Source organism: Nomascus leucogenys, chromosome 7b (assembly GCF_006542625.1).
Source record: "Nomascus leucogenys isolate Asia chromosome 7b, Asia_NLE_v1, whole genome shotgun sequence".
Lineage (NCBI taxonomy): Eukaryota > Metazoa > Chordata > Mammalia > Primates > Hylobatidae > Nomascus > Nomascus leucogenys.
The window spans coordinates 43,567,555-43,579,738 of NC_044387.1; positions in this window are offsets into that span (position 1 = coordinate 43,567,555).

The following is a 12,184-nucleotide window of genomic DNA, read 5'->3' on the forward strand; positions in this document are numbered from 1 at the left end:
GTGCCTCACATTCAGGTACCCGATATCTGTGTTAGTTATCTCTTGCTGCATAACAGATCATTCCAAAACTTAGCTGCTTAAAACGATGTTAAATACTACCACACACAATTTCTGTGAGTCAGACATTGAATAGTGGCTTAGGTGGATAATTCTGGCTTGAGGGCTTTCTTGAAGTTACAATCAAGGTGTTGTCCAGGGCAACAGTCATCTGAGGGCTTGACTGGGGCTGAAAGATCCCCTTTCAAGACAGTTTGCTTACATTATGCTTATTGTCAGCAGGAAACCTCAGTTCCTCCTCATGTAGGCCTCTCCACAGGCTGCTTGAGTACCCTCACAAGATGGTGGCTGCCTTGCCTCAGAGGAAGAGACTGAAGAAAATAAGGTAAAAAAACTTCCATGTCTCTTGTAACTTAGCCTAAGAAGCCACACATGGGCATTTCTGCAATATCCTATTGGTTACATAGGTTGGCTTTATTCAATATGGCACAGCACTACTAAGGGTGCAATTACCAGGAATCTGGGATCCTTGGGAAACATCTTGGTGGCTTCTTACCACGCTAATCAACAGAAATTGAGAGGGAATTCAAACACAGCCAAGGGAGGCAGACCTTGCTGGCTAGATGATGGCATCTGGTTGTAAAACTGGACAGAAACAGACATGGAGATGTCCACTGTGGGAGCTCAGGTTCTAAGGACACCTCACCAGCCGGGCAGCCCACATACACTATTCAGGAGGAATCTGGTAGGCCTGGCTGAAAACTAGTGTTCTTGGGAGATGTGTTCTTTAGAATTAATGGCTCCGAGAGCTTTCCTGTTGACATTGGTGCTGGATCCATCTTATCCTTCTTTTGCTACATCTTGGCAGTTACATTTAAGATGCTATTTCTCTTCCTCACTTCAAACTGTGCCTAATTTTCAAATAATTTCCATTCTTTTTTGAAAAATGGTAATTTTCTTATAGTTCCAATGCTTCAGTAACTGGGGAGCTTCTCTTGTGCCTGGATACTACTTTTCTTTACTAAAAACTGATGTGACCCAGATAAAGGGAATTTTATTCTGAGTGTTTATCTCTAACCTTCTTTTTTATTATTTGTCTCTTGCAATAATCTGAGCACTTTTAAGAGATGAATGTTTTATCCTACTATCCAGTGCTTTTTCCAGACCTGACACATAGTAGGTATTCAATTAATGTATGCTGCCAAAATATATTTCAATGTTAGAGGCCACCAAACAGATATCTTTTCATTCTCTCCCCTCTGCTGCCTACATAAGGAGCCAATGAAGCACATTTTAAAAAAAGAGTACATTTGTAATTGCTTCAAAGTTAAACCTATATACTTTTTTGGTTAATTTTATTAGCTGTAGTTGCTCTTGTTTTCCATACTTTAAGAAGCTTATCTCAATTAGTGTTAATTGTCTCCTTCCGCATGGTCCTTCCTCCATCTGTCTTAGGGGAATTTTCTTGGTGTTTTTCCATCTCATTAAGACATAATGGTGTGGATGGTGGGTGGTTTGGGGTTACATATTGGAGCTATGAAAGGGGTACAATTCCAGTGATGGTTCTGTGGCCCTAATCCCCTGCTCCCCACCCCCACTTTTTTTGAAGAGGGTGTCAAATATGGATTAATTACTTATCTTTGTGGCCAAAAAAAAAAAAAAGCCTAAGTTAACTGAAGGAAAAAAATGGAAATTTACTAATAAGTGTCCCATGGAACTTGTGGATTAAATAGCAGTCAGCTATCGTCAGATCTCTGTCCCTCCCTCTCTCTCCCCCACTCCCTCCTGCTCGCTCTCTCTCTCTTTCTCTCTTTCCTGAGTGTATGCTTCATTCTTCTCTTTATATAGATTGTTTTCCTCTTCTCCATTCCCATGCATGCCCAAGTATGGCCACTGAGTTAGCTGGGTCCTCTGTGAGGCAGACATTGAGATGGAGCTGGGAGCACATGAGGTTTGTTGAGATGTAATGCCTGTGAAAGAGAAGAGGAAGAGGAAGGTAATTGGACAGGGAAAGCCTTCCCACCATGATGCATACTGAACACCTATTAAAGGAAAGTGGGAGGAATCAGGATTGGGCAAGTGAGCCTCAGATCATGATGTGGACATGACAAAATTCAGACCAAGCCAATGGGGAACTCCAGAGCAAAGATGATTTGCTAGAGGTGTTCCGTGTTGGAGAGAAATGTCCAGGCTCTAGGACCTCTGTGGTGCTTAGTCATTAGCTCGGGGTTGCCTGGAAGAAGTATGGCTCCAGCTCAAAAATTGAAGCAGATTCTGAAGGCACTAACAGCTGGAGGCCGTCAGCTAACTCCGCTCTCGCCCCTCCCAACTCCACTCCTTTCCTGAAACAAGAGCTGAGCAGTGGTGCATCTCTATGGCTGCCACAGCCACCAAGACCCAAAAGTTCCCTCACTGTGAACATCTATGTAGAGCATTTACCTGTAGTAGAGTCTGTGTGTATCTGTCCTCCAAATTACCATACAGTTCTGGCCCAGGAGAGTGGGTTCAGTTTTACAAAATGATCCCTGGGGCCACTGCTATGGTTAAGAAGAAGAGCTAGACATTTGCTCCTAAAGATATTGTCATTATTATGTTGGATAAAATTTGAAGGTCAGAGGGCACCAAATAGAGTAATATGTTCACTATTTTATCCTCTCTAGCACGTAGAGACATGAAGAAGCTTATTTTATTTATTTATTTATCTATTTATTTATTTATTTATTTTTGAGATGGAGTTTTGCTCTTGTTGCCCAGGCTGGAGTGCAATGGCGCAATCTCTGCTCACTGCAACCTCTGCCTCCCAGGTTCAAGCGATTCTCCTGCCTCAGCCTCCCAAGTAGCTGGGATTACAGGTGAGCGCCTGGCTAATTTTTTGTATTTTTAGTAGAAACAGGGTTTCACCATATTAGCCAGGCTGGTCTCGAACTCCTGACCTCAGGTGATCCGCCCACCTCAGTCTCCCAAAGTGCTGGGATCACTGGCATGAGCCACCGTGCCCGGCCAAGAAGCATATTTTTTTTAAAAAGTTTTTTTTTTTCATTTTTGTAACCTCTTTAGCAGAAAGCATACTTCTGTTCGAAAGTATTAAGATAATCATGTTCTGACTTTAGGTTTAATTGCTTCAATGATAAGCAGTGTCTTCTGCTCCCCTCCCCACATCCACCCCTTAGAATTTTTCCAAGATTCTTCTTATCCATTCTATTCAGATTTATATCATCCATTATATGAAGCAGAGGGGAGGGAAATGTGTCAATAGAAATATGTAAAGGCATTCAAGTGGGTTGGTATTTTTGGCATTAGCTAATTATTCTTTCTCTGGCATAATGTACCAAAAAGCATATTAGGACTTTCTGGTTGAAATAAACTACTGTTAACTAGCTCAGGTAAAAAGTGAAGAATTTAGTGAGGAAGCATGTTAAGTTGTTTGGTTTTTTTGAACCCAACCCAATGAGGCTTTGGGAATGGCATATTATTACACATTGCTGTGTAACAAACTGCCAAAAGCTTAATGGCTTGAGAAGAACACAAATTTATAATCTCACAGTCTCTTCAAGGCTGCACTGCATGTGTCAGCGGGGGCTGGTTCTCACTTGGAGCTCAGGGCCCTCTTCCAAGCTCATTCAGCTTGTTTGTGGGCAGAATGCAGTTCCTTGAGGTCACAGGACTGAGGCCCCCACTCCTGCAGGCCACTTCTCTCCACAGACAGTCATCCAGGGCTGTTTGCTTGCTTTCTTGAGCAGATAAGAGACTCTCTCTGCTGCTTTTTAAAGGTTTTCACCCCATTAAGTGAAGTTCAGTGAGGATTATATTCCTTTTAACTCCAAATCAACTGATTTGAGGCCTTCATTACGTCTAGACCACACCTTTTGTCATATAACAGTAAGTTGGCCAGGCATGGTGGCTCATGCCTATAATCCCAGCACTTTGGGAGGCCAAGGCAGGTGGATCACAAGGTCAGGAGTTCAAGACCAGCCTGGCCAACATAGTGAAATCCCGTCTCTACTAAAAATACAAAAAATTAGCCGGGCATGGTGGCAACCACCTGTGACCCCAGCTACTCGGGAGGCTGAGGCGGGAGAATCACTTGAACCCAGGAGGCAGAGGTTGCAGTGAGCGGAGATCGTGCCATTGCACTCCAGCCTGGGCAACAGTGTGAGACGCTGTCTCAAAAATATATGTATATATATATAACATAGTAAGTTATGGGAGTGATGTTTCATATTTGCAGATCCTTCCACTGTCAAGGGTAGGTATTATACAGGTCTATACCAGGGCTGGACTCCTAGAATTCTGCCTATCACAAATGGACTCAGTTTAAGTGCTGGAAAACTGAAAACATCTTCTCTTCTATCTTACCTCTTCTCTCTGACAGTCTCTTCCCTTTGGATTCTCCAAATTACCAAGGAAGAGCTCTGGCCTAGCTTGGATGGGATGTTCAAGCCTGGTATTATCAACTGTGGCCAGGGGCATGGTTCCATGTTGCGTAAAATAGCTTCTGGGGGTCCACTGGTGTGGTTGAGAAGGTAGAAGTAGTTCACTTAAGGAAGGGCCGTATGGGCTGGGAAGATACTCCACAGCTATTTACCTCATGTTGCCTTTTATTCAGTGAAGAGGACATTCTTCTGATAGGTCAGACAGCAGTGGGTAGTAAGTGATAATGGCCCTTGGGCAGCAATTAATTGTGCTTGTGTCCTCTTTTATGTCACCCTGGAATTCTCCCAGAAACAAACTCATTCTAAAACTAGGCTGTGTTCATTCATGCCACATTCAACAAATCAAAAAAATCCAAAACTGAAATAAAAATTCATGTAAGGTGATGGTGAGGAAATGGGGAATGACTGGTAATATGTATAAGGTTTTCTTTTGGGGGTGATGACAATGTTCTAAAATTGTGTATATATATTCCACTGCAGTTCATGGAAATGGCCCTAGCCCATAGATTGAGGTCTCTTAATACTGTTCGCCATTAAAAAGATCCTGGGCTCCTTAGGGGTAATGGCTTACTCCAAGTTTGAGGCATGGAAGATATCAGGTGAGCCTGGTACATCTTTTGGGGTGTCTAAAAGCAAGAGTCCAGGGTTTAATGAGGTCAGGTGAAAGGTTTGGTCAGTTTTAGCCCCTTCATATTGGCTACAATGTTGTGTGTTATGGTTTGGCCTCATAAGCACCTATTCAGGGGAGTACAACAGAGGAAAGCTTTGTCACTCAGACACCTGGGAGGTCCTGCAGGAGATGCCCGAGGCTGCAGCTGGAAATGTTGCTTGTGCCTGCGGGGTCACTGGGAAGTGTTATGCAGTCACAATGAACTTTTCAGGTAGCGTCGTGTGCCATCTTAGACTTTTTCCCCCAAGTTTCATCCCTCCCACCCCTCAGTTCATTAAATTTCACTCTCCCAGATACTCTGTACATCTTTTCTTGTACTATGTAATATCTACATTTTTTCACCCCGTCCCACCCTGCCAGGACAATTTTTGCCCTGTAGGGGCTGATATTTCCCTTACTGAGAATGCATGCTTCACTCCATTTGTGCTGGCAAGTGTGGAGAATGTGGACATTTATGTAGGGTGGTGGTAGGGAAATGGGGAAACTAGTAATATGTATGGGGGTTTTTTGGGGGAGTGATAAAAATGGAGGACCCCAAGTGACTGTTATTTTGGGGCCCAGAAAAGGACCAAGGTAAGTACATTTCATCATTGGGATTCAAGGCTGGAATCTTTTCTGATTGAGACCCTTGGGTCATTTGGACAGAGAAACAGCGAGACAGATTTCATTCCCTTCTCTCCCACAGGAGCTGACCCCAAATGTGTCTCCTGCATGCTGGTATCCAACTCGAGTCTGCTGCCCAGGGAACCCACCTTGGGATCATTTAGCTAAATATCTCTAATATGTGGTTGATTTATTACTGCTGGGTCTAAAAGCTACTGTTTGAGCATTTATATAGTGTGCAAAAAACTTGTCACTATGCATACAGTGCTGGCTGTCTCCCGTTGACCCTCCCAGGCTACTCTCCCTCTGCTCTGTGCTCAGGGAGACTAGCCATAATGATTACATCAATGGGCCCCTTGCCACAGCTTCCTGATGGGCTTGGCCAATGGAAGGCAGCAGGTAGAGCATGAGGTCAGAGTATATTCTCAAATTCTCACCTGTCAGGCCACAGAGGGTTGTCTATTTCTCTCTCCAAAGGGTTTCTGGTCCTGTTATGTGGACCCCTCTCTATATATATTTCTTACTATGGGTTCAAGTAGCTACCTTCTCTCCGTGGCTTCTTCAGGCCAAAACTCCCTGCTCTTGCTGGCCCTGGAGACACTGCATTATCCCCGTGTTTCTCCTAGATTCTGCCCACCTTTGTAAATAGTCTATATTTTGAACCCTTCTTCAATTTCTCAGTTTGCAGATGCCATATTCCCTCCTGGGAACATGACTGACACATTCAAGTCTCCTCGAAAGCAGTTATTTCCAAGATGGTATAACATCCTGTCCCTGCCTCAGACGTCAGGAACAGTGACCTGGAATGGAACAGCTTTGTGGATAACCTAAAAGCATTTTGCAAGCATAGAGGGTGAGGTAATTAGCTCTATCTGATTGAGCTGGGGAAGGCTTCTCAGAAGAGCAAACGGTGTAGTCTGACAGGAATTTTCCATACAGAAAAAGGAACTGCAAATGCAAATGCGTGAAGGCTTGAAAGGGATGGCCTTTTGGAAATCTAGAAAAAAGTCTCAGCAGGTAAAAGTCAAGTGTGTGCACACAGGCTTGTTTGCAGCAAAGGTAGGAAGGGGAAGAGGCATGCAGTGAAGTTGTAAGGATAAGTTGGTTGCGGAAGATGCAGTCTTGAAGGCAGTAAAGTCTAAAAGTCTATAGTTCTCTAGAGGTCGGAAAGTATAAAAGTCTATAGTTCTCCAGAGGTCGGTAGAAGTGTTGTACAGTGTTGTAAGAAACGAAGGTAATACATTTCATAAAAGCACATGCTGTAACTACCAAGATATTATCACAAGGAGGTAGTTAAGAGATGTCTAGATTGTTGCAACCCTAGATGGTGACACAGTTAAGTTAATGTTTTGTAGAAGGAAAGGAAAGAAATAAACACTTAAGTGTTTACTCTGTGCTAGTGTTCGGACATAACATTTCACTGTAGGAGACATGCCTGTTGACTTTGCATCTTTCCATCTATAAAGCCAATGAGATTGCCACTGGATAGTGCATCTTGCTTTGGGGCTTAGAAAAATACATCATCAGAATATTCCACTGTGAGGACCCCTGTCTGACACATATACAGACAGTCCCAGACTCATGATTTTTCAACTTCAACTTATGATTTTTTGACTTTATAATGGTACAAAATTGATACACATTTAGTAGAAACCATATTTTAAATTTTGTGGGTTTTTTTTCCTTTTTATAAAAAAGAAATAGGGTCTCACTGTGTTGCTCAGGCTGATCTCAAACTCCTTACTTCAAGCAATCCTCCTGCCCTAGCCTCTCAAGTAGCTGGGATTACAAGTTCCAGCCACCATACCCAGCTTAATTTTGATCTTTTCCCAGGCAAGCTATATGTGGTATGATATTCTTACATGAGATATTTAACACTCTACTATAAAATAGGCCTTGTGTTGATTTAGCTGATTTAGCTTACCTGCAGGCTAATGTAAGTGTTCTGAACACATTTAAGCTAGGCTATGCTAAGCTATGATGCTTGGTAGGTTAGATATATTAAGTGCATTTTTGGCTTATGATGTATCTAAGTTATACTGGGTTCATCAGAACATAACCCCTAAGTTGAGGAGCATCTGTAGTGGTAAACACATCATTAGGGTTTTTAATTTGATTGTTATTGAGAAACTGTTGCAGGTTGTGAGTTTCTAAAATGAATTTTAATTAACTCCCTTCATTGCTGGTCCTGGGTACTAGAATCGTAGGATCACACATGGGTTGCACATGGGTCCACACCCCACAAGCCCCAGTTTCTTAGTGGTCTCTCTAACTCCTCTTGTGATCAATAAGCTAAGGTACTCTACGTGCATACATGCTAGCTTTCATTTTCATGTAAAACTATGCAGAATAGTGTCTGGAACCCACTGGATACTCCATACATGGTCTCTTTTGATCTTAAAAGAACACAGTGAGGTGGGCATTCAGTAACTTGTCCAGGTTGAGAGTGGAGTCAGGATTTGAACCCAGGTGACTGTATCTTATGCTCTTGATCATCATGCAAGGCCACCACTCATGAGACTCGAACAGCAGATGGGGCTGGGTGTGGTGAATCCTAGCTCTTTGGGAGGCTGAGGCACGAGTCTCACTTGAGCCCAGGAGTTTGAGGTTGCAGTGAGCCACAACTGTGTTACTGTACTCCACCTTGGGCAACAGAGCGAGATCGTATCTCAAACAGTGGAATGACAAAGAAAGCAAAAATCAGAAAACAAAACCCTGAATAGCAGATGGGCTGTGAGCATGGAGCAGATTGCATCAGCTGCATGAGCCCTCATTCTTCCTCCAGAAAGGCCTCCAAAGACAGCTTTTTCAAAGTCTAGGCTATAAAAATACCACCTTGAGTTTCACTTCTTTTCATCTATGAGATCTTAGATCTTAGTTGCTGTTTTGCTTTGCAAAGGACATAAACAGCCTGCCCAAGCATGTTCCTCTAGAATTCCCACTGAAACCAGGAAGATAGCACAGGAAGCTGCCTGTGGACTTAAAGGACCCCAAGAAGACCCTTCAGCCCTAAAATATGTTTCCAATAGCTCATCTTGGTGTCTGAAATGTCTTTATTTGAGAGTTATTACTTCAAGTCATGAGCTCATTGGGGTTTGAGCACGAGAATAAATTTCTTCATGCTCTTCTGCCAGTATGTATTTGCTCTTTAAAGGCTAACAGAAACCTACTCAGACCAGCTTTAGAAATAAAGAGAACTGTATCCCAATGACACAAATGTTACTTCCCAGAGCACAGGGGCAGATAATGGCTTGAGAATTGGCTCTTGGCAATTTTTTGGTTTCTAGGCAATTCCTAATTCTAAGGCAACTCCTCCCCGAAGCTGTGGGATGCCCTGTTTCTGCTACTCGCAACAGAGCCAGGACAGTGAGGCCAACATGAAGGCTGCTGTGGTCTGCCCTACTTTGGCCTTCTTATGGCAGGAAATAGCTGCCTGAACTCCATGCAGACCTCAGTTAAAGGGCCTAACACACACCTAACGCACACCCCAATAAGGGCCTAAAGTCTCAGAATCTCAATTCCAAATCTCCGGTCAAGGGTCCACCCTGGGTCCACTCACTGGACAGGGGTTGGGGCCACATGCCAGGCCATAGTGCTATTGGATCAGGCTTTCAGTCAAGGGGGCATACAAGACGGGTTTTTCAAGAGTGTGGGGAAATGATAAGAATCTCCCTTATAACATCCCAAGGACAAATGCCTTCCCTCCAATTAATTAATTCCTCGTATCTGATGGCAGGGTCCTCAGATAAAAATGTGCTTATGGGCCAGGCATTGTGGCTCATTTCTATAATCCCAGCACTTTGGGAGGACAAGGAGGGAGGATTACTTGAGCCCAGGAGTTTGAGACCAGTCTGGGCAACATAGTGAGACCCGGTCTCTATAAATAATAAAAAAGAAAATTAGCCGGGCATGGTGGTACACACCTGTGGTCCCAGCTACTTGGAAGGTTGAGGCAGGAGGATCACCTGACCCCAGGAGGTCAAGGCTGCAGTGAGCTGTGATCGTGCCACCACACTCCACCCTGGGTGACAGAGTGAGACCCTGTCTCAAAGAAAAAACAAAGTGCTTCTGAATCACCTGCCCCTCTGCCAGTCTTTAGTGCTGGAGAAAAGGCAACCCTGGCTGGTGGTATGAAATGAATGCAAAGGGAGTTGCTGGGGCTGGGGAGTGGGTGCACAAAGAATAAAATGATAATGTTTTTGAGAACACTTTGGTAGGCTATGTGTAATTAACATGATACTCAAGTGGATTTTTTCTTCTTTTTCTTCATTTTTTTTTTTAACCTGGAAGCGACTTTGTAAATTTAGTTCAGTCCCTTGCCCTATTTTCCAGCTGAGAACTGAGGTTCATGGAGGTTTTGGTCATCTACCTGGTGTTAGGAGACTATTAGGACTCCTGTCTTCTACCTTTGCCTTTGATTGCCAGTTCTTCCTTCTACTCTCTGCCCTAGTATCTCCAATTCTACATTTTCTTTATCTTAACATCCTTATCTGATCTCTCAGTTAAACCATGTTGTGGAAAAATAACTCCTAAAGCCCCAAGAACCGCCTCTGAGCAAGCCATAACAAGTATTTCCTTGGAATTTCCCTCAGGTTAAAAAGCAGACTTGAGTTTCTCAAGCTTAGTAGCTCAGCAACTAAAAAGTAATGTTAATACCACCAAAGGGCTTAAAAGTAAATTGCAGAAAAAGAATAAATATCATTTGATCACAGCTGATAAAGGTAATTCTAGTGTGATAAGGTAGTCTTAGTACATTCCTTCCCAAGTTCTAGCTTGGTCTGAACCTCATCTGTGTAGAAATCGTGGCTTGTGTAGTTATCCAGTAACATCTAATATTTGCCATGGCCTTGACTAATATTTAAAGGAATATGGGCAATGCTACATGCTATTCTTTTAAAAATAGCCATAATGGAGTTGAAATAGGTCAGTTTTTTCTCCAAAGAGCTTGCATCCTCTTACATACTATAAATAATAATATCGAACATGTATTGAACATTTACTATGTGCCAGGTTCTACTCTGTTTTACATCTCTTTTCTAACACTCAAAGCAACCTAAGAGATATATGTATTTTCCTCATTTTAGTGGTGAAGAAGAAATGAAGGCTTAGGGAGATCGTGACTTGCCCTAGATCAAGCAGATGGTAAAAGGCAGAGTGAGGATTCAAATTTATGTCTTTATGTCCCTTAAAAAAGGTTTCTTTCATCATACTAATAAGATGCCTCTTTCAGAATATGCATGTAGAACCAGCATAATTTGTACTTTGTAGCTTCCAATCAGAAAGCCTGGGTTCAACGTTTATCCTTCAAAAATTGTCCAAATAGGGAATAAGATTCTAGGCATTAAAAAAATTTTTGTTTCCCCAAGCCTGCCACCTCCACCCCATATAATACAAGTAATTTAAAAGCTGGTCAGACCAAATAGTGAAATGGTCTCAGTATATGGGGATCTTTATTTGGAAAATAAAGTCAAAAGGCAAGAAGAATAAGAATTATTTGTTTAGAATCTCAGTTATTAAAGAACCAGGCTTTCATCAGTAAAATTCCAGCCTCTCCCACCAGAGGGCAGTTATCACATAAACCAGAAAGCCCCTCTTGGCTTCACTTTCAGACACCACATCACACTACATCTGGAATTAGGTTTACAGCTCAGTACAGATCCTGAGAACATCTCTGCGTCTTTCAAGTCTGAAACTAACATGTCATGCCTTTCTTTTTTGCCTAGCAACTTAAAGGAGCTTATGGTAGCATAGAAACCATCTCTTCGTAAAGGAATGTTAAAATGGGCCAAAGACAGGTGCTTATATTGCTCCTATTTTGAGGAGTGGAAACCCTGCACCAAACATTCAGTGACAGAGTAAAAAACATTTTTCTGTGTCTAAAACTTTATGTTTTATTTCATTTATATACCGTCTGTGTTTCAGTAACCTGTATTTCCCCAGAAAATTAGCTTTATATGCTTTTTCATGAAAATTCTAAAGATTAGCTGAGAAAAAGGATTATAGTTTTTGTTTTGTTTTTGAGACAGGATCTCACTCTGTCACCCAGGCTGAAGTGCAGTGGTGCAATCTTGGCTCACTGCAACCTTTGACTCCTTGGCTCAAGTGATCCTCTCACCTCAGCCCCCCGGGTAGCTGGGACTGCAGATGCATGCCATCACACCTAGCTATTTTGTTTGTTTGTTTTTTGTAGAGATGAGGTTTCACCATGTTGCCCAGGCTGGTCTCAAACTCCTAGGCTCAAATGATCCACCCATCTCAGCCTCCCAAAGTGGGATTGCAGTTTTTGATAGACAACAAATTACTTTTCAAGTGTCCAGTCTGCTTATGTTTTGGAGAGACCAGCAGAAACATTATATATATTGATCACTGTTGCAGGAAGTCAGAGACCCCGAATGGAGGGACCGGCTGAAGCCATGGCAGAAGAGCGTAAATTGTGAAGATTTCATGGACATTTATGAGTTCCCCAAATTAATACTTTTAT